The sequence below is a fragment of the Colius striatus genome, chromosome Z, assembly GCF_028858725.1.
Source record: "Colius striatus isolate bColStr4 chromosome Z, bColStr4.1.hap1, whole genome shotgun sequence".
NCBI classification, from domain to species: Eukaryota; Metazoa; Chordata; class Aves; order Coliiformes; family Coliidae; genus Colius; species Colius striatus.
The window spans coordinates 17,955,874-17,974,863 of NC_084790.1; positions in this window are offsets into that span (position 1 = coordinate 17,955,874).

Genomic DNA, 18,990 nt, shown 5'->3' on the forward strand with positions numbered 1-18,990 from the left:
ATGAGTGGAATAAGACTTAATCTGCTGGAGGGAACTTAAGTATATGATTTTGGGAAGCATACTGTCCTGCATGGTCTGAGACTGTAAGACAAAATTCATATCCAAGATGCTCACTATATTCTTTGCTGAAGAGTATTGTGCTCAAAAGAAGAGGATCGCACTAAGTCTCTGAATAAGTCAGTTCATGAATCTGGGGAAAGAGCAAAAGAAGATGAATTTTCTCTGACAAAATATTTACACCTTGAACCTTATGCTGTTGAGATTTTACCTCATATAAAAGATTGACTGAACATTGCCCTATTTTTTTTTTCTACAGAAAATTAATCAATGGGAAGGTAGGATATTCCATTGAGTCTTGCAAGTTTGTCTATAGTTTGTTAAAGATATGCAAAGATAAAGGAAAGTCTGAAGTGCCTATTTGCCCAGAATAAAAGCTACTTTAGTTCTGTCTGCTCTGTCAGTAAAGTCAGGGAGGGGGCAAAAAAGTAAAATCATTCCATATTTCAGTCTAGAGCTTTGTAAACAGATCTTAATGTACCTCATTCATCTATGATTTTTCAGAATATACTGACACTCTTCTGTGACACTAAATAAATTGGCATTTCTAAGCCTCCTCATGATGTCTCTACCATATCCTCTCAAAAGACAACTTCCCAGGTTCCCTGCCCAAACATTTAACTTATTCTATTTTATTGCCTATCAGGAGATTTCATAAATGAAAAGGGGGAAAAAAGGATATTTAGACATATTTTAAACTAACTGAATTATTTAATATACAGATGCCAAGTGGAAATGCATAATTTATGTTAAATGTGTGTAATGGAGCTTTAAGGCTAGAGTTCTCTGAAGTCAAAAAGCTTCTCTTCCTCATATGTTTTGAGTTATCAAACTACTGCCATCCAACCTAGCAGTAAAGCAGAAATAACACATGTTCTTTTTTGAAGGCTCATAATGCCAAATCTGAGCTTCCTCAGGTCCTGCTGGCTTGTATTTCAGTTAAGCAGGTTATCTGGAAAGGGAAGTAGTTGGGCTGCTAGATCCTGCAGATGCACAACTACCAGCATTAAATAATACAAGGTTCACAGATCAAAACTGTGTGTATGTCTGTCTACAAGGGAGGGATGCAGACAGGCAAAACAATTCATACTATTAGGATCTCAATGGAAAGTGACAATGGGGTCATAGAGAAGCAATCAATAAGTTTTTGAAACCTCTGTTTGAAACCTCTCTAGAGCTAGGAAGAAAACAAAAGAGCTACAAGTCTCATACAGTCAAAACTCTAGCATGATCAGCACTGCAGAAACTCAGTGGGATATGTCACAAGGTTTGAATAGTGCCTTAACTCTTGAATTTGCATACTTTTTTTAGATGAGATTAGATGGCTCAGAAAAAACAATAGTTTAAACCAAACTTCCAACACTCTCACCATGAATGATATTCTAGATGTGTTGGCTCCAGCTAAATCAGGAACATTCTGAGAGGCAACAGGTCTGTTCCATCCCTCAATCCACAGGAATTCTCTCTTTATATAACCTCTGAGGTCTAGTGGTCCTCTTTCCTCTTCTTAGTATTCCTGTCATGCCTCAGGAGGTGCCATCCATGCTCATTTCACTCTGCAATCTCAGGAAAGTCTTTCCAGATTCAGCTGCTCTCCAAGGGAGAGCTGCTCTCCCTCTCTTTTCAAGAGTCCCCACCTGACTGAAACCTCTTCAAGGAGTACTAGGGCAATTATGAACAAAAATAAAGAAGCCATTATCTAGCACTTTAGCTAAAGTATCATAGGTAACATGAGGACTGATTTTTCTAATTTGCTCAGCTCTGGCAATGCATCAACTGGTTTATGTACTCCACTTTTGGCACTGAGCTTGAAAGCATTTCTAGACAAACTAGAGAAAGTTAAGAAGAGCACATTGACTGACTGTGATCTTCTTCGAGGGTAAGAAAATGAGATCTACAAGTAAGTAGTGAAAATATTTATCTATACAGGAGAAAAGAATTGAAAAGGATATAAAAATTGCCAAACATTGCAAAAGTTTCTGAGTTCCTCTCAATGTTCATAGAGGAATGGTTACGATGTTAAATCATCATAGAAATATTCAGTTGAAAAAATAAAAAAGACTTCATATTGAAAAGTGTCACAAAGACTTTTTTTTTAATGTAGAAGTTGGATGAATATCTGTCTTTGACAATCTAGTTACATGTAATTGTTTCCTAACACAGTATGTAGGTTACATGAACTCTTCTCTTTTCAGCTCCATACTTTCATGGTTGGATGAAAAACATACAAGTCAAGTCATTGAAGCAGGAGAATTCACCTAGTATAAATTCCCACCTACTTGAGCATCAACTAAAGGCCTTCAACTTTCTTTTTTCTTGCATGTGAACAGAGTCACTATTTTCTGTCCATTAGAAGAAGCTAATTTCTTCAAGGACATACAGAGTGACATTGATTCTTCTTCTGAGCACAATTGCTATTTCTTACAAATCAGTTGTCACAAATGACAAATGAGCTTAAATTGGCTGTTGCTCTGAACCAAACTGGAATTCTGTGTATGGGATTACAATAAGCTTCTCTGATTTCAAATAAGTGGCACATGACTTGTACTTACTCATCCAGGTTCATCACCATTTTTCTTCTGTTGTACAGTGCCTCTGCTGAATGGATTAAGCTGTGTTAGAGTTATATTTGGATATTTTGCTTAGATATCAATTTCACTTTGGCCTGTTTTACCAGTTACATGAGGAGACTTGTGTTTCCCTGTGCAACAAGTAAAATAACCCAGAATAACACAGTGCTACTCAGTGACCACATCTCCTATTAACTGGCCTTCAGGACCACAGCTGGAAGGTGACTGCATGTGACTGTCTTCCAAGTTCCCCCACTAATCATGGACACATCGACTTCGTGTTGATTGTGGCACTCCTGGGAGCACTCCCATTTCCACAGACCATGGCAGCAGCTACTGCCATGTGCCTTTCTCCTGAGATGCCATGTGCCTTTCTCCTGAGATGCAATACAATGTACTGACCACACCATCCTGATGAAGAGACACCACAGTGGCTCAGCACAGAGAGCAGCAGACAGAGCCAAAAAGAACCACAATGGGATGAGACACACTTGCATCCTGAGACTTTTTGCTCTTTCTAGTACCCCTGAAAGAGCAGCCTGTCTACTAGCACACACAGTGAATGCGTGTTGACATCATACTACCTAAAAGTCATTGTGGAACAAGAGACTACACCTGGATCTATCCCCAGGTCTCCACGTTCAGGACATTGCTCTGGTAATCACCCTCTCACTGGTACATGATGTTGGGCCCAGATGCTGATACGTAACCTGATATATTTCTCTGTGGAGAAATTGTAAAGGTCTGTTGCAGAACCACAAGCACCTATCAGCAGTGGTGTAACAGGCAAAATCTATCAGGTGGGATAAATTGGGGAGCTAGGATTCCTCTTATCAAGTCAGAAGACAAAAGACTGTCAAAGTGCTCCATCTTACTTTCTACAAGATTCCAGCACAAAAGATCTTCCCACCACAGAGATCATGAACAAACTGAATGGTTTTGTGGTCCTTGAAGAGTAGCACTTGAAAAAAAAAAAATTATAGTCCAAAATTGTTGCTACATTTGTATGCTTTTTTTGATCAGGCTGCAACCCTTCACAAACAACTACTACTGTGACATCCCAAAGAAAAAGCATAGCTACAAGACAAATTCTGAAAGAAAGCACCACACTTTCGGCAGTAAATGTTGGCAATACCACTAAAATAACAATAATTTCTCTGATTCATACTGTAGCTTATTGTTGTGGGGGAGTGATTTAGAGCTTAGATCACTTAAAGAAACACCTTGAAAGGTATTAGCAAAAGTGACTTTAATATGAATTTGTAAATGTGTGACTTCAACAGAGTTCAGTGGCAAAGTTCATTTCCATACTTACTACAGGGAAGAAACATACAAAGAGAGATAGATTTAGGGTTTGTTTAGTGCTGGTCTCGGGCCAGTCAGGATTGAGGCAACACGTTGGAACACACTAAACCCACTCAGGTTTGCTGAAGGGGGAGCATTACCATGAACAAGTGCTGCTCTGCTGTATGCAAGCCCCCAATTTATTGTTAAAGTCACATAATATCTATTTTTACTTTTACATCTTGCTGACCTTCAGGCTTTATCTGTTTTCCACTCTCACACTGCTTCTTCTCACACTCACAACCAGGCATTCTATAACATTACTTCATTCACCAGCAATCAGTCTCATACTCTGAAGGTAGATTTACATTTTTTTGCCAATTATCAGTTCTTTATTCCCACATTTAGAATGAGTATAGCAATGGAAGACAGAAAGGATAAGGAAGACCATTCCATTACAAGGTTCAGAATGGACCTCCCTGCTGTCTGCACTCCTTCTCAGAGAGAAGTTTGGAATATGGCTGGATACAGATGTAGTCTCAAGCTCGGTGAATGGTTTATGTCAAATATGTTAACCCAAAGAGTAAGGAAAACCTCCTTAACAATACTTAATCATTGGTCAATTATAAAAGTGATTGAATAGTCTTTTCTATAATCAATAAAATTATTTAGTTAATGATTTAAAGATAATAAATTTCATACATAACAAAGCTTCTAAATCAAATCACACCCACAGATGCACATATGCTAACCTAATTTTTTTTCATTTACCAATTGCAATAAATTGTTGGTACCAAATGATCTTTAAATTCTGAATCCTGGATCCTTAATCTGAATTCTGCACAAAACATGATTGCAGTGAATTGAACTGTCCTCCATTACCAGCATTCATCATCAGATAATGCCCTTCAACAGCATTAATGGTCTTGGAAGTAGTGAACTCTTGCCCTGAGAACTGTCCCAGTTTGGGGAGAAAATCAGGGACACAGCTTGCTGCAATCCCAGAGAGAAAAAACCAGTCTCACTTAGGACTACTATTAATAGGATCACAGGATGTATGACTTCATTCAGAAATTTTTCATTTTGGCCACATTACTTGTCAAGTAACTCTTACATGTCCTGGAATGAGCTATGAGCCAGGCAGCTGGAGTCAGTGGAATGTTTCCAAGGCAGTGGGAGTTCAGGGTGGCAAGCCAATGTCAGAGGTAAATCCTACCTGATCAGTTTCCTTCTTGAAATGTCTCTATACCAATGCACGCAGCATGGAGAATAAAAAGGAGGAGCTGGAAGTCAGTAGGAGCAAGGGGCTGTGATCTGGTGGAAATTGCAGAGACATGTTAGGATAGCTCATGTGACTGGAATGTGGTCTTGTATGGCTGTGTCTTTTTTGGGAAAGATAGACCAGCCAAGTGAGGTGGTGGAGTTGCTTTTTATGTGAAAGTGCAATTGGAAGGTACTGAATTCTGTCCAGGTGAGGATGAGGGGAAAGTTGAGAGTGTGTGGGTGAGAATTAAGGGGCAGGCTAGCATGTATGACACTATAGTGGGTGTCTATTATAGGCCACCTGATCAGGATGGGGAAGTTAATGAGGCCTTCTACAGGCAGCGGGGAGAAGCCTCAAACTCAGCAGCCTTGGTTCTCATGGGGGATTTCAACTACCCAGACATCTGCTGGAAGACCCACACAGCTAGCTACTTATAATCCAGGAGGTTCCTTCAGTACATTAATGATAACTTCTTGGCGCAAATGGTGGATGTGCCAACTAGGAGAGGGGCACTACTCGATCTTGTACTCACAAACAAGCAGAGTCTGGTTGAAACAGTGAAGGCTGAGGGCAGCCTTGTGTGCAGCGAGTATGAAATGGTAGCTTTCAGGATCACAATCCTGGACATAAGGCGGGCCAATTTTGCCCTTTCCAAGCAATTACTGGGGGATATCTCATAGTACAGGGTATTAGAGGATAAAGGGGCCCAAAATAGATGGTATATATTCAAAGATCAGTTTTTCCAGGCTCAGGATCAGAGCATCCCAGCAGGCAGAAAATCAAGAAAGGGAGCCAGAAGACCCCCATGGTTAAGCAGGAAACTATTGGGCAAACTCAAGTGGAAGAAGAGAGTCTGTAGATCATGGAAGGAAGGGATGGCCACTTGGGATGAATATAAGGCTGTTGTCAGAGGATATAGGGAGGCAACTAGGGAAGCTAAAGCCTAATAAGTTATATCTTGCAACGGAGATCAAGGACAACAAAAAGAGCTTCTTCAAATACATTGCAGATAAAACTAACTCTAGAGGCAATGTAGGCCCACTGTTGAATGAGATGGGTGCCAGGGTGACAGAGGACACTTTCTTTGCCTCTGTCTGTACTGCTGGAGACTGTCCTCAGGAGGCGCAGACTCCAGAGGAAGTCAGGTTAAAGGATTCTTGTTTAGTTGATAAGGACTGGGTTAAGGATCAGTTGAGCAGTCTGGATGTACATAAATCCATGGGCCCTGATGGGATGCACCTGTGGGTGCTGAGGGAACTGGCAGAAGTCATTGCTAAACCACTCTCCATCTTCAGTAAGTTGTGGAAAACAGGAGAGGTGCCTGAGGACTGGAGGAAGGAAATGTCACTCTAGGCTTCAAAAAGGGCAAGAAGGAGTAGCCAGGTAACTACAAACTGGTCAGCCTCACCTCCATCCCTGGAAAGGTGATGGAACAATTTATCCTGGGTGCTGTCTCCAGGCATAGAAAGGACAAGAGGGTCATTAGGAGAAGCCAATATGGCTTTTCCAAGGACAAGTCATGTTTGACCAACCTGACAGCATTTTATGAAGACATAACAAGGTGGGTAGGTGGTGGTAGTGCAGTGGATGTGGTTTATCTGGATTTTAGTGAAACATTTGATACCCTCTGCTACAGCATCCTCGCTGCAAAACTGAGAAACTGTGGGCTGGATTGTCAGGGAGTGATGTGAGTTGTTAACTGGTTGAAGGGAAGAAGGCAGAGAGTTGTCATTAATGGGACAGGGTCTAGTTAGAGGCCTGTATCTAGTCGAGTCTCTCAGGAGTTGGTGCTGGGACCAGTACTGTTAAATCCATTCATTAATGACCTTGCTGAGGGAACAGAGGGCACTGTCAGCAAGTTTGCTGATGATACTAAACTGAGGGGAGTGGCTGACACACCAGAAGGCTGTGCTGCCATTCAATGAGACCTGGACAGGCTGGAGAGTTGGGCAGAGAGAAATCCAGTGAAATTCAACAAGGGCAAGTGTGGCATTTTGCATCTGGGAAAGAATAACCCCAAGTACTGGTACAGGTTGGGGAGTGAACTGTTAGAGAGTAAAGTAGGGAAAAAGGAGCTGGGGGTCCTGCTGGACAGCAGGATGAGTATGAGCCAGTAGTGTGCCCACATGGCCAAGAAGACCAATGGCATCCTGGGGTGTATCAGAAGGGCTGGGCAAGAGATGTTCTCCTCCTCTACTCTGCCCTTGTGAGATCGCATCTGGAATATTGTGTCCAGCTCTGGGCCCCTCAGTTCAAGGAGGACAGGTTGCTGCTGGAGAGAGTTCAATGCAAGGCCACAAAGATGATGGAATGGAACATCTCCCATATGATGAAGGGCTGAGGGAGCTGGGACTCTTGAGCTTGGAGGAGACTGAGCAATGACTTCATTAATGTTTACAAATAAATAAAGGGCGGGTGTCAGGAGGATGGAGCCAGGCTCTTCTCAGTGATGTCCAATGATAGGACAAGGGGCAATGGGTGTAAGCTGGAACATAAGAGGTTCCAAAGAAATGCAAGGAAGAATTTCTTCACTGTGTGTCGGGGCACTGGAACAGGCTGCCCAGATGGGTTGTGGAGTCTCCTTCTCTGGGAACATTCCAAACCCACCTGGACGAGTTCCTGTAGGTGGTCCTGTTCTGGTAGGGGGTTGAACTAGATGAACTTTTGAGGTCCTTTCCAACCCTTCAGATTCTATAGTTCTGTGATTCTGTGATCTGTGATACAGTTAGGGAGCATTTAATCATTCTAACTCACCATATTTGCAACTAGGACAACAGATAGTCTATGCACTGCATCTGTAGCTGAGATGAAAGAGTGATAGGTTTTCTAAGTTTACGACACGGGTAGTAAAGTAAAATATCATGTTCCAGGCAGGAACATGATATTGACTGGGTCCAACCTGGCAACGAGGCCCAGAGAAGTCTACACTAGTGCTCATTTCCTCTTTCCATTGCAGCAACCCTATGAACAAGGAGTCTTGAGTTCTTGGCTGCAGAGATCAGTTTTGCCTGATCAGTTTTGCATCTTGTAGGTATATCCCATTTGCACTATTCAGGAGCAAGAAGAATGTGGAAGAGACCAGAATAGCTTTGTGTAAATACACTAGCTCCTCATACAGAAATATTCCCTTCTATCAAAAGCACAGAGTGTCCCCATCTGCTGTTTTCAGCATTCCTGCCCAGCAGGTCCATCATGATAGAATCACTAGACTTATTGTACAGTTCTCCCAGCAAAGCCAGATTATCTGAAGACATATCCACGTGAAAGGGATGATTGGCACTGCCTATGAGAGTTGAAACCATCTGAGGGACAAATGAAAGCACAAAGACTTAGGGATATGACTTCTTGTGTACTTTGGACAGCATTCTAGGCTTCTCTGAACGCTGTTTTTGACATCTTCTGAGATATCTGATCTGGCCAGTGTTGTCCCCAAGGAAGAAGATCTGTGCCACTATTATGGAGCTGTATGTGCTATTTTTTCAGTAGCACATGGGGCTACAGTGCAGAGAGAAAGTGAGAGAAGGTTAAGAGACATGTAGGCCAGAAATGGAGGGATATGTACAGCCTTGTATGTGTCCTGAAAACAAATAACACTCTTGACGTTTATCTGTGTCTGTGGGAAAGGCTGTAGGACAGAGAAAATAGTCACTCAGAAATGAAACAGCATCCCAGACTGAGCTGACTGGGAGGTAAAGGGAGCAGGGTAGGTGTGCAAGACTTACAAAGGTGTGAAGCAGCAGTAGATGTCCATATCTATGTAACCCTGGCAGCAAAGCATGCTATGCTGCTTACTTGCATTGCAAGCAAGTAGTTGCTAAGTAAATGTGTGTTGCCTGGCAACTCTTAGTCCACAATTTCTCCAGCTTCCTCAGAGTAGGGGCATGGGCCAGCAGGATCGGTTCTGGGGTACATCAGTGCCAATACAATTTGTTGGGGCAAACACAGCTTACAGCCAGGGAGTGGGACAGGTATCCTGGACTGAGAAAGGCAAACACCACCCAAGAGGATTCATCCCTTCCACGTGATGCAGTGCTCCTGGTGAGCACATCTCTCCACATCCCAGGGGGAGTCTGAAATAGGGGCACATCCAGCACAGCATTGCTGTGCCCATGGGCATGTTGTTGCTGTGCAATGTGTGTTGACAGATGCCAACATTGGCAGGGCAGATTGCTTTTCTTCTGGGACATCCACGCTGCCTGGAGAGAGGTGAAGGGATCATGCCAAGGCCAGGCAACCTCCTAGTCTGAGCTACTTCAGCAGGTTATCCGCTATAAAGGCATTGTGGTCAAGGAATCTTACCTTGAGTATGCGTAGGCAGGGGTGCTTTTATAAGACAGCACAGATACAGCCTGTGAGTATTTATACTTCCCTCCTTCCACAACTGTGGTCTTTAATCAATGGAGTAAGTTGGAAACTTTTCTTGAGCTCTTACTCTCACTTCAGGATTCATGCAAGGACAATTCAGAATTCGTCTCTTTATGTGCATTCACAAAAGTCCATACCAACAAATTATTCATAAAGGTAACAAATATTAATTAAAAAAAAATCAAAACTGATAATGATTACATTATCTCTCTTACAATCTTCTGGGAGTGCTCTCGGTTACAATATCACACCTTTTCTTCCTGAACTATCACTTCTTTGTCAACTTCCATTCTTTTCTTTGCTGGGCTTAAGCATCTTTCTCACATGTTGCAACCTAAAACTTAAACATTTCTAATGCTTCTTGTGCTTTTTCCAACTTAAGTGAAATAAGAAGCTGACCTAGGTTGACCTGCTTCTGCAGGGGTGTTGGACTAGACGATTTCTAAAGTCCCTTCCAACCTTACCATTCTATGATTCTATGATCTTAGGAAAGAGATGAGTCTTTTCTTCAATGTTGATTTTGATGGCTTTTTTTTCTGTGTGTTTCTTGGTACAGTAATAAATGAAAGATAACTATGAGCAGCAGCAAAACCTATGAAAATCACACAAATCTTTCTGCTCAGACCTGATCCTCACAGTGAAGTTGCTGCACAATATTTTTCTCGCCTTCTCACATAAACGGCAAGATTTGCCAAAGTACAGAAAGCAGTCCATTGAAGTGCTGTGGGATTGCTGATGTGCTATAAGTTAAGCATTCAGTGAGTGTTAGCAGGTCTTATACATTGTTGGACTTTTGAAGCCAGCACTGTGTATTTTTGTTTAGTGGAAGAATGAGTTTTAGAGAAGGGCAGCAGGGAGCTCTGAGTAACTATTCAAATGAATATAAAATTATAATGGACCAAATTGTGGAGGCTTCTTAGGCTTTGATCATAACAAATACAATGCTATGTTTTTCAGTGGTATTTTAGAATAAGCACTGTAAGATTTGGCCTCAATAACAATACCAATGAAAAATATTAGAGAGAGATAAATAATCTTACTTTTGTCTAACTCCAGTACATTCAGTCTCCCTGACAGTGATCAGATTATTCATGTGCCTATCTATTCGATATTTCAAGAGACTAATATTCCATGTCATATTACAGAGAAATTCTAATTCTGTTGAGTGGATCAAATAATACTGCTTGGGAAATGGGAGCTAAAGTCATCACAGTATAAAAATGAGAACTCTGATTTTAATTAAGAAGCAATCTTTGATAAGCAGGAAAGTGTCTAGTCTACAACACTTCTGTGTAAATTGTGTTTTAAAACCTTTAGCTTGTTGTGGGAATTCAAATTCTAAATTTCCTTGATCTTTTATTAGCATTTGCTGCATGTGGTCCAAATTTTTACACTTCCTTTTTCAAAAAGATAATGTTGGGAAGGGTGAAAGCTGAGAAGAAATATCATCTGTATGATATTCAGTTCTGGGTATAGACTCCCCTGCCAAGATTTGTTCACAACTTTCTCACTTCTTTTAGTTATCACATCCAGTACTAAGTTAAATGTTTCAAGTAAGTTTTTTTCTAGATTTGTATCAATTCTGGTCACATTTTCAAGAGGGAGCATTCCAAGGTCCAACGAGATACTATCTGCTTTTCTCCCTTTAGAGTAAAAAAGACTGTTACAGTCAGAAAAAGGCATGGTTACCTTCCTTGAAAGTATTTTAAATACCTAGTTTTCTTCCCCAATGTAGATGAGATAAGTGGAATGTGTGTGTGAGAAAAAGGTAATTTATTTAGTTCCAAATCATAATGTAGGCTGTTCAAGATATTCACTGTTTTTACTCAACATTACAGTGGTAGTTGGTGGCCTGGACCAAGACTTTGAAAAGGTCTTCAGGCTGTCAACACAAAGATAAATGAGAAGAAAGTCTGTGACAATTATAAACAAATTAAAAGATGTTTTGATTTCCCTCTGTCATGAAACACAAGTCCCAGTTCCCAGCCACACAGGAATTCTGTCTTTGAGTAAGAAGGGAGATCTGTCTGCCTTTCTTGAGGACAAATCTTGCTATAGACCAGCTGCTAGTTTCAGTGTCTTCTTCCAAGAAGTCCAAAACAGGATCTTTCTGCCAAACCTTGGTGAAAATAGTGGAGGAAGTGATTTTGAGACACTGTATCACAGAGGTCTAGCATTTCCCTTAGGGAGTCAGAAAAATCTACATTTTTCACCATCTGAGAGCTAGAGGGTCAGTAGAAAAACATGTTCCTCTGGAATCTACCATCCAGTAAAGGTGAAACTGAAAAGCTCACATAATGTTTTTAAGCCCTTTTCATTGCTACTGGAGAGAGACTCACAACCCACAGCTGGTGAGAGGTGTAAAGTGTTTTACTTTTCTTGTTTCCCTGTTCAGAGAAGGCACAGCAGGTATGTCCTTCCTCTGCCGGTACGGGAACCTTAGTTCTCCTAGAGCACTTTAAACACACACAATCCTTCCCACTAAATCCTCATAATATTTGGAACCTTCCCCTTCTGCAGAAGAATAGAAAGCAGCTTGCTGAAACACAGGCAATCCCCAAGTGGGGTAAGACTTTTCTCAATAGTTCTGGAGAAGGAATAGGGCTATATTTATCTTGATTAATGGAAATGCTCTTTGGAAAGCAACATGTCAGTTTTTCTGCCTTCTTTAGATTTCAAATACAATCAAAATTTCAAAACCAGAGATGGTCCCCCACACATACTGTATAAACAAACCTTGATTTTTATAGAGGCTTTGGTGGGAGTGAAATGGATGCTAACAATAGAGTACATGCTGGATAAGGCTAGATGGAAACACATTTGCTCCTCACTAACAATCATTTAAAGAGAATCTTACTGAGAAATAAATTCTTCAAAACCAGGCTGCAAATATTGTAACTGTGTGAAAGTAATATAGCTATATATTATTATTCTGTTTCTGTTAGAGTAGAAGCCAGGTCTTGACATTGATTGACATGCACATAAGTCATATTTTTACAGGAATTTCAGATAGTGACTTAAAATTGTCATTTCACTATTTCCATTCATGTACTAATTTCCATTTTCTGGTGTAATTTTTCCTATCATTATCATTTTATGTGTTTTCCCTTTACACACTACATTCACTTAATTTCTTCCTTTTGTTTTATTTTCTTTGATACCCTAACATCTGGGTTTAAGAAAGTGTTACTTTTACTTTTTGCCACCAGAGGCAAGGAAATTAGCACCTTGATGGAAGGTGTACTACGTGGAGCACATAGGCATTACAGAGCTCTTAAACAAATTTCACTTCACTGTGATTAGAAAAACTTAAAATTTTCAAAATTTTATCAAAATTTAATCAAAATTTTCAGCCACTTTCCTTCTTTTTCTTCTTACACTTCCTTTGCAGAATGACAGCTGTAGAAATGTGCATTATGAAGGGCAGCTCAAGCCTCATTGCTGACATTGTTGTCAGAGGACAGCAGCAATAATGGACTTTCTCTACCATATATGATTTCAGACCATGCTGTAGAGGGCTAATGCAGTAATTAACCTATGATATTTTTAACCAATTCCCTATTGCAGCTACAGTTGTTACCTCTGAAACATCCCAAGGTTAACTACAGTTGGATCTTACAGGCTGAATCATGAGCTCTCTTCTATTGGTTCATCCAACTGTAACATATCTAGCACTGCTCTCTCTTTGTTAGTCACCCATGTGGCCTTTTTCACTGGGTCTTGAGATGAGTAGTCATATTTTGTGTGGAGAGCTGTATTAACATCAGGAGGGATTTGGGCACGTAGTGGTGAAGAGGAGGTGTTTAAAACCAGTATAAAAAGGCTTCATGGCAAACAGTAGTGTTTAGGTATGAACCTAAAGAAGGAACTTCCTAAAGACTGCTAGAAGACATTCAGAAACAGACAATTAGTTGACACTGTAGGCGGTTAAAACTGAAGTATCAGAAAATCACTTCCTCTCCACCGGAGAGAGTAGATTCTGGACCATTTTACCCACGTGACTTCCCTATGTCTTACTTTCTGTAACAGTACAGAAAGAAAGATTCTTGCAGACTTTGGGCCTCTTGACCAAAGACAGAAAAGACATTTCCTTCTCAGAAGCTTTTACTATGTTTTCACAAAATTGTAGGATTCTTTCAGCAATTTAGAATAATTTTGACACATTATATGTGTACATACCATCCTTCCTTAACAGGGACACTGAAGTTATGGAACATTTTAGAGAAAACTGCATGGTATTTAGAGCAATTTCTTCCTGAAAATATTCAAAGCCCTTTGGGGAAAATGTAAACAAATGACCTGTGCACTCTTTTTTTTTTTTTTTTTTTTTTTTTTTTTATAGTGAGAAACAATATTTTAAGAATCACAACAAATCTTTTGAGAAATCTCATCCCAAATTATACATTGGAAATAAAACACCCTCAAAATCCAGAATATCTTTAGAACCTCAATGTTTTCCTTCAGCCTTTTCCATTTCTAAATTCATCTTTCTGGGATTTCTACTGATTTGAGGGGTGAGCTCTAGGGACAGGTGCTCTGGTGGATTATTACTTGGGAAGATGTTTAAGCAAAAAATCAGTCATGACAATTAACAGAGGCAGCAAACCTGTCCTTGTAACTTATAGAGACAAGGGCAGATGAGGATAGTAGTGCTCCTGTTGCCTTTTTTGTCTGTGGTTTATTCATGGATTTTTATGGCCTTCTAAGTTATCATTGTCTCACATCTTGGTTTACATGACTTTAAAATGGATTATTTAAAAGTATATCCTAACTTATTTGGATCCAAAGCTTTAGTATTGATAACAACAAACTCTGGAAATGACACAGTGATCTGAGTTTTGGTGAAGAAAATATGCAAGAAGAAAACCTGTCAGGCAGTGATAGTCCTGGAGTGGGATTTTGGAAATGAGTTTCATGTTTTCTTCAGAAATATATTCTCTATCCCTACTTCACTTCTCTGTATGTGTTGCAAAGCTAACAGTCCCTTTTATTTTGTTTATAGCTGGGGTTAGGTTTTGAGGTCCAGTGTTGATCAATAGTGCATACAGGCATACAGGCATACAATGTTATCTAACTCCTGTGGTGTTGCAGTATAGCCTAATGAGAGAAGGGGCGTTATTAGTTTGCTGGATGGAAAATCCAGGGGTTGTGACATTATCCAACACAACAGAGACTCGAACTCACTGGAGACACAAGTGCCACATGAAGGCAAATAATAAGTTGTCAGAGGAGAAGGTTAGTGGAGGAGACAAAAAAAGGGATTCTGAGCAGAGGTAAAAATCAGATATTGAAATGTGAGTACGGCAGAACTGGAATCTTCAGCTGCTCAGGTTCAGACCCTTCATTGATCTGTTACCTATGAATATTCATGCCAACTAAGTGATGATGTAAGCTGATGCAAGGAATGCGAAGGAATACATTTAATTCTCCTATGAAGAGAAGACAGTTATAGTCTTCCAGAACTTAAAAAGATGCCAGCAAGACCCTGAAGTCAATCCACAACACACTTAGCAAATACTACAATTTACAAGTCACAGACACTTCTATAGATCATCTTGTCTCACCTTCTGCTCAACATTGCCCAAAGAGATGTCTTGTTGAGTTTTGAATTTCTCCCAGGATGAAGAATATACAGCCTTTCTGGGCAACATAGTTCAGTGCTCATTCAAGTTCACAGAAAAAAAGTGTTCTATTTAAATGGAATTTCCTGCACTTTATTTTGTGCCTCTTTGCCTTAAATATGAGTTAAACAAATAACCAAGTAAATAATTTAATGAGGCATGACAGTCCTGCAGATTTTGGTAAATGAAATGAGTGGCATGCATTTGAATAGCCTAATGTATGTGGATATTGAAAAGCAGGAGCCGAGTATTCAGGCAAATAGTAATTGGTTTTCTTAATTTTCTCTTTCCTGTACATTTCCAACTCTCTTAACTCCTCTACAAGTTGGTGAGCTATTATGTAGAGCCTGCCTATTAGACATAAAGCTTTACAAGCTCATTGTTGATAATGTCAATGTCATGAAGAAAATTCAGGCCAGTTACAATGTGTGGTACAAAGCTATCTAAAATTGTAAGTGTGGGCGTTTTAAGCGTGGGTCTTATCTCATTTGAAATTGAAATATGTTTGCAGTGCTTGAATGTGGGAAGATTAATTAGCACCTCTGTTTCAAAATAAGAAGAAGTAGAAACCCATCACGGGGAAAAAGGGAAGTGACACTGTTGACAGTCAGGGAGAGAGAGTTTTTCAGATGGAAAATAGTACAGAAAAGAAACAAATGCATACATTTCTCTATTCTGAGGGCAAAGAAAAAAGTAATTGATAATGACAGAGTTTTTAAAAACAATCCCATGGCCACATTTTTCTTAATTGCTAAGCAGCAGTAAGCTAAGGTACTGAGTTCATTCTCAGGAAGCTACTGATTTAATTGTATTTCAAGGTACCTGCTTTTCCAGATTCCAGGTCTTGATTTCTCAAAGTAAAATGAATACAGTTTGAAGGTAAAGAAACAAACAATGAGTCTTCATGCATAATATGGCACATTGCAATCTGACATATTTCAGTGAAAGACTGGGACGTATTAAGCAGTCCTAGGTGTCATTTGAAAGTAGCTCTCTGTGGTCGTTGAGGAAAGAGAAGCTGCCATTTCCCTATTTCATCTTTTTCCTATGATCCTCTACCAGTTGGGAACAGTTCCCTTTGATATATCACATAGGATCACTCACAGATGCTTTTTTTTTATTCTTTATAAAAACAGTCTCAAGACACTGATGGTTGGTACCCCCTTCATTTACTATCACAGGTTTTTAATATCATTTACAAAAATGACATTGAAAAGAAGCCTTCTGTTAGTGGGATGAATTTGTTAATGGGGTTTAGAGGTAGAAAGGTAGGTACTTGTGTGTAGTCTTACTGAAACAAGATGAAAGAGACATATTCAACCCCCCAAAACTCCTTCTACCCTCCACATGATTCACTGTCTTGTTTCAAGTAGTTCAATAACACTGAAGCATTGCATTTAGATCAATGTTTGTACTAGTTAACTCAGAGTGATATGATATTCCAAACCATAATTTATCACAGGAAGTTATCAGTTTACATAAAGAAACAATTGGAATTGAGATTGTGTGAGAAGTAAAGATATTCTTGTTTCCACACAGGAACATCTGGATAAGCACACTTCACTATTTCATTTTCCCTCCTAGATGGATTCCTACCATCTCCTCTTGATGAATCTGAAGCAAAAGTACTCTAAAGTGTCCATTCTGCTTGAGTACCTTAACAGTAGGAAATTCTTTGAAAAAGAGCTAGCTTTCCCCCAATCAAATTCTTTTTCAAAGGAGGTTCACATACACCTGAGTGGTATTTGCTAAATAAGTGACTTAATACTGAATTTTGAATAGTATATGAAAAATCAGAATACTCAAAATATTTTGAAGCAAATATTTTATATTTTGCTTTACACTCTTGAGAAGAAAAGGTAGTGAAATGGTACATTGTATATGTACTGTGCACAATTCAGTGCTGAATTCAGTGACAGGATTTTTTTTCAGCTAATACAAGCTCTACAGTGGCAATTTAGCTCTGTCAAAGTCAAGCCACTTTCTATCAGTGTCTCACATCTCCAACAACTGTAATAATTCCTGAAATTGAACATGTTTTGTAGTATCTTGTTAGTGCTGGTGTTATACAAAGCAAATAAAGTAAATTTGATTCTCCAAAATTCAGATTAATCTGCAAAGCACAAAGTAATAAAAGCATTATTTTGACTATCAAACTGAGCAGATATGATGGCAGCTGTCAGAGAAAAACATGTGTCAGGCACACACATAAACTTACCACAGCAACAAGCTGTAACATTTCATACCAGCTCTCCTTTCATTGCAGCACTGTCTTTCTTCAAGATTGTTTTGGGAAGAGGAAAGAGTGGAAGAAAAAAAACCCTAAAAGTCTGGAATTTTACAGGCCACCTGGTCAGGAGGAGGAAGTGGAAGAGATCTTCTATGAAGAGCTGAGAGCTGCCTCATGAGCACAATCCCTGGTCCTCATGGGGACTTCAAGCTCCCTGATATCTGCTGGGATAGCCACACAGCCAAGCACACACAGTCCAGGAGTTTCCTACAGATTATTGATGACAATGTCCTGTCACAGATGATTGAGGAATCACCAAGGAGGGGTGTGCTGCTGGAACTGGTGCTGACAAATAAGGAGAGTCTGGTTGGGAATGTGAAGGTTGGAGACAACCTCAGCTGCAGCGGCCACGAGATGGTAGAGTTCAAGATCTTGTGTGGAAGAGGTAAGACACAAAGCAGGACCGTGACCCCGGATTTCAGGCTAGCTGACTTTGGCCTTTTCAAAGGCTTGCTTGGACAGATCTCATGGGATAAGATCCTAAAAGGTAGAAGTACCCAAGAGAGCTGGTCAGTCTTCAAGCACCACTTTCTCCAAGCCCAGAATCAGTGTGTCCCAATGCGCAAGAAAGGAGGAAAAGGAGGTAGGAGGCCTCCATGGATGAGCAAGGATCTGCTGGGACAACTCAGGCAGAAAGTAGCCATCTATGAGAGGTGGAAATGGGCTGGCCTCTTGGGAAGAGCATAGTAACATTGCCAGGGCATGCAGGGGTGCAACTAGGAAGGGTAGAGCTCTTTTAGAATTAAATTTAGCCAGGGAAGTTAAGGACATTAATAGGGCATTTTTCAAGTATATCAGCAGCAGAAGGAAGATGAGGGGGAATGTGGGCCCCCTATTAAACACAGAGGGTGCCCTGGTGACCAAGGATGCAGAGAAGGCCGAAGTACTGAATGCCTTCTTTGCTTCAGTCTTTACAGCCAAGGCCAATCCTCGGGAAGCCCAGTCCGGCAAGCACAGGAGAATGGACTGGACAGCAGAGGACTTGCCCTGAGTGGAGGAGGAAGAGTTTAAAGACTTGTTGGGCAAGCTTAAGGCTCACAAGTCAATGGATCCTGATGGGATGCATCTAGAGTGCTGAGGAAGCTGGCTGACGTGATTGCATTTTACTAGACACAGGCATGTTCTTGCAACTAGGAGTGTACCAGTGCTGAGTGATATTTTTAATCAAGATGAATTGGAAAAAAACCCAAAAACACAGCAAAGAAAGAGAGAGAGAGAGAAAATTAATATTTCTGGAAGACAAGATATTAAATTAGGTTGTATCCAATCCTTATTTTTTTCTACACAAATTCAAAGAAATTGTTAAGAAGAGGAGCCTGGCAAGATTCTGAGCAGCAGAAGGAATATCATACTATGCAAAAGTCTTCTGTCTCGAAGACTAATTAACCTCATTTTTTGAGGATTATGATCATGAGCTGTGATTGTGTGATTGATTTCTTAAGCGTATGGGTTTTTAAATAATATAAGGTCTTTTTGGTTTGGTTTTTTTTTTTTTTTTTGTGGGAGAATGTCAACTGTATATGTGTGACAAAGAGGAAG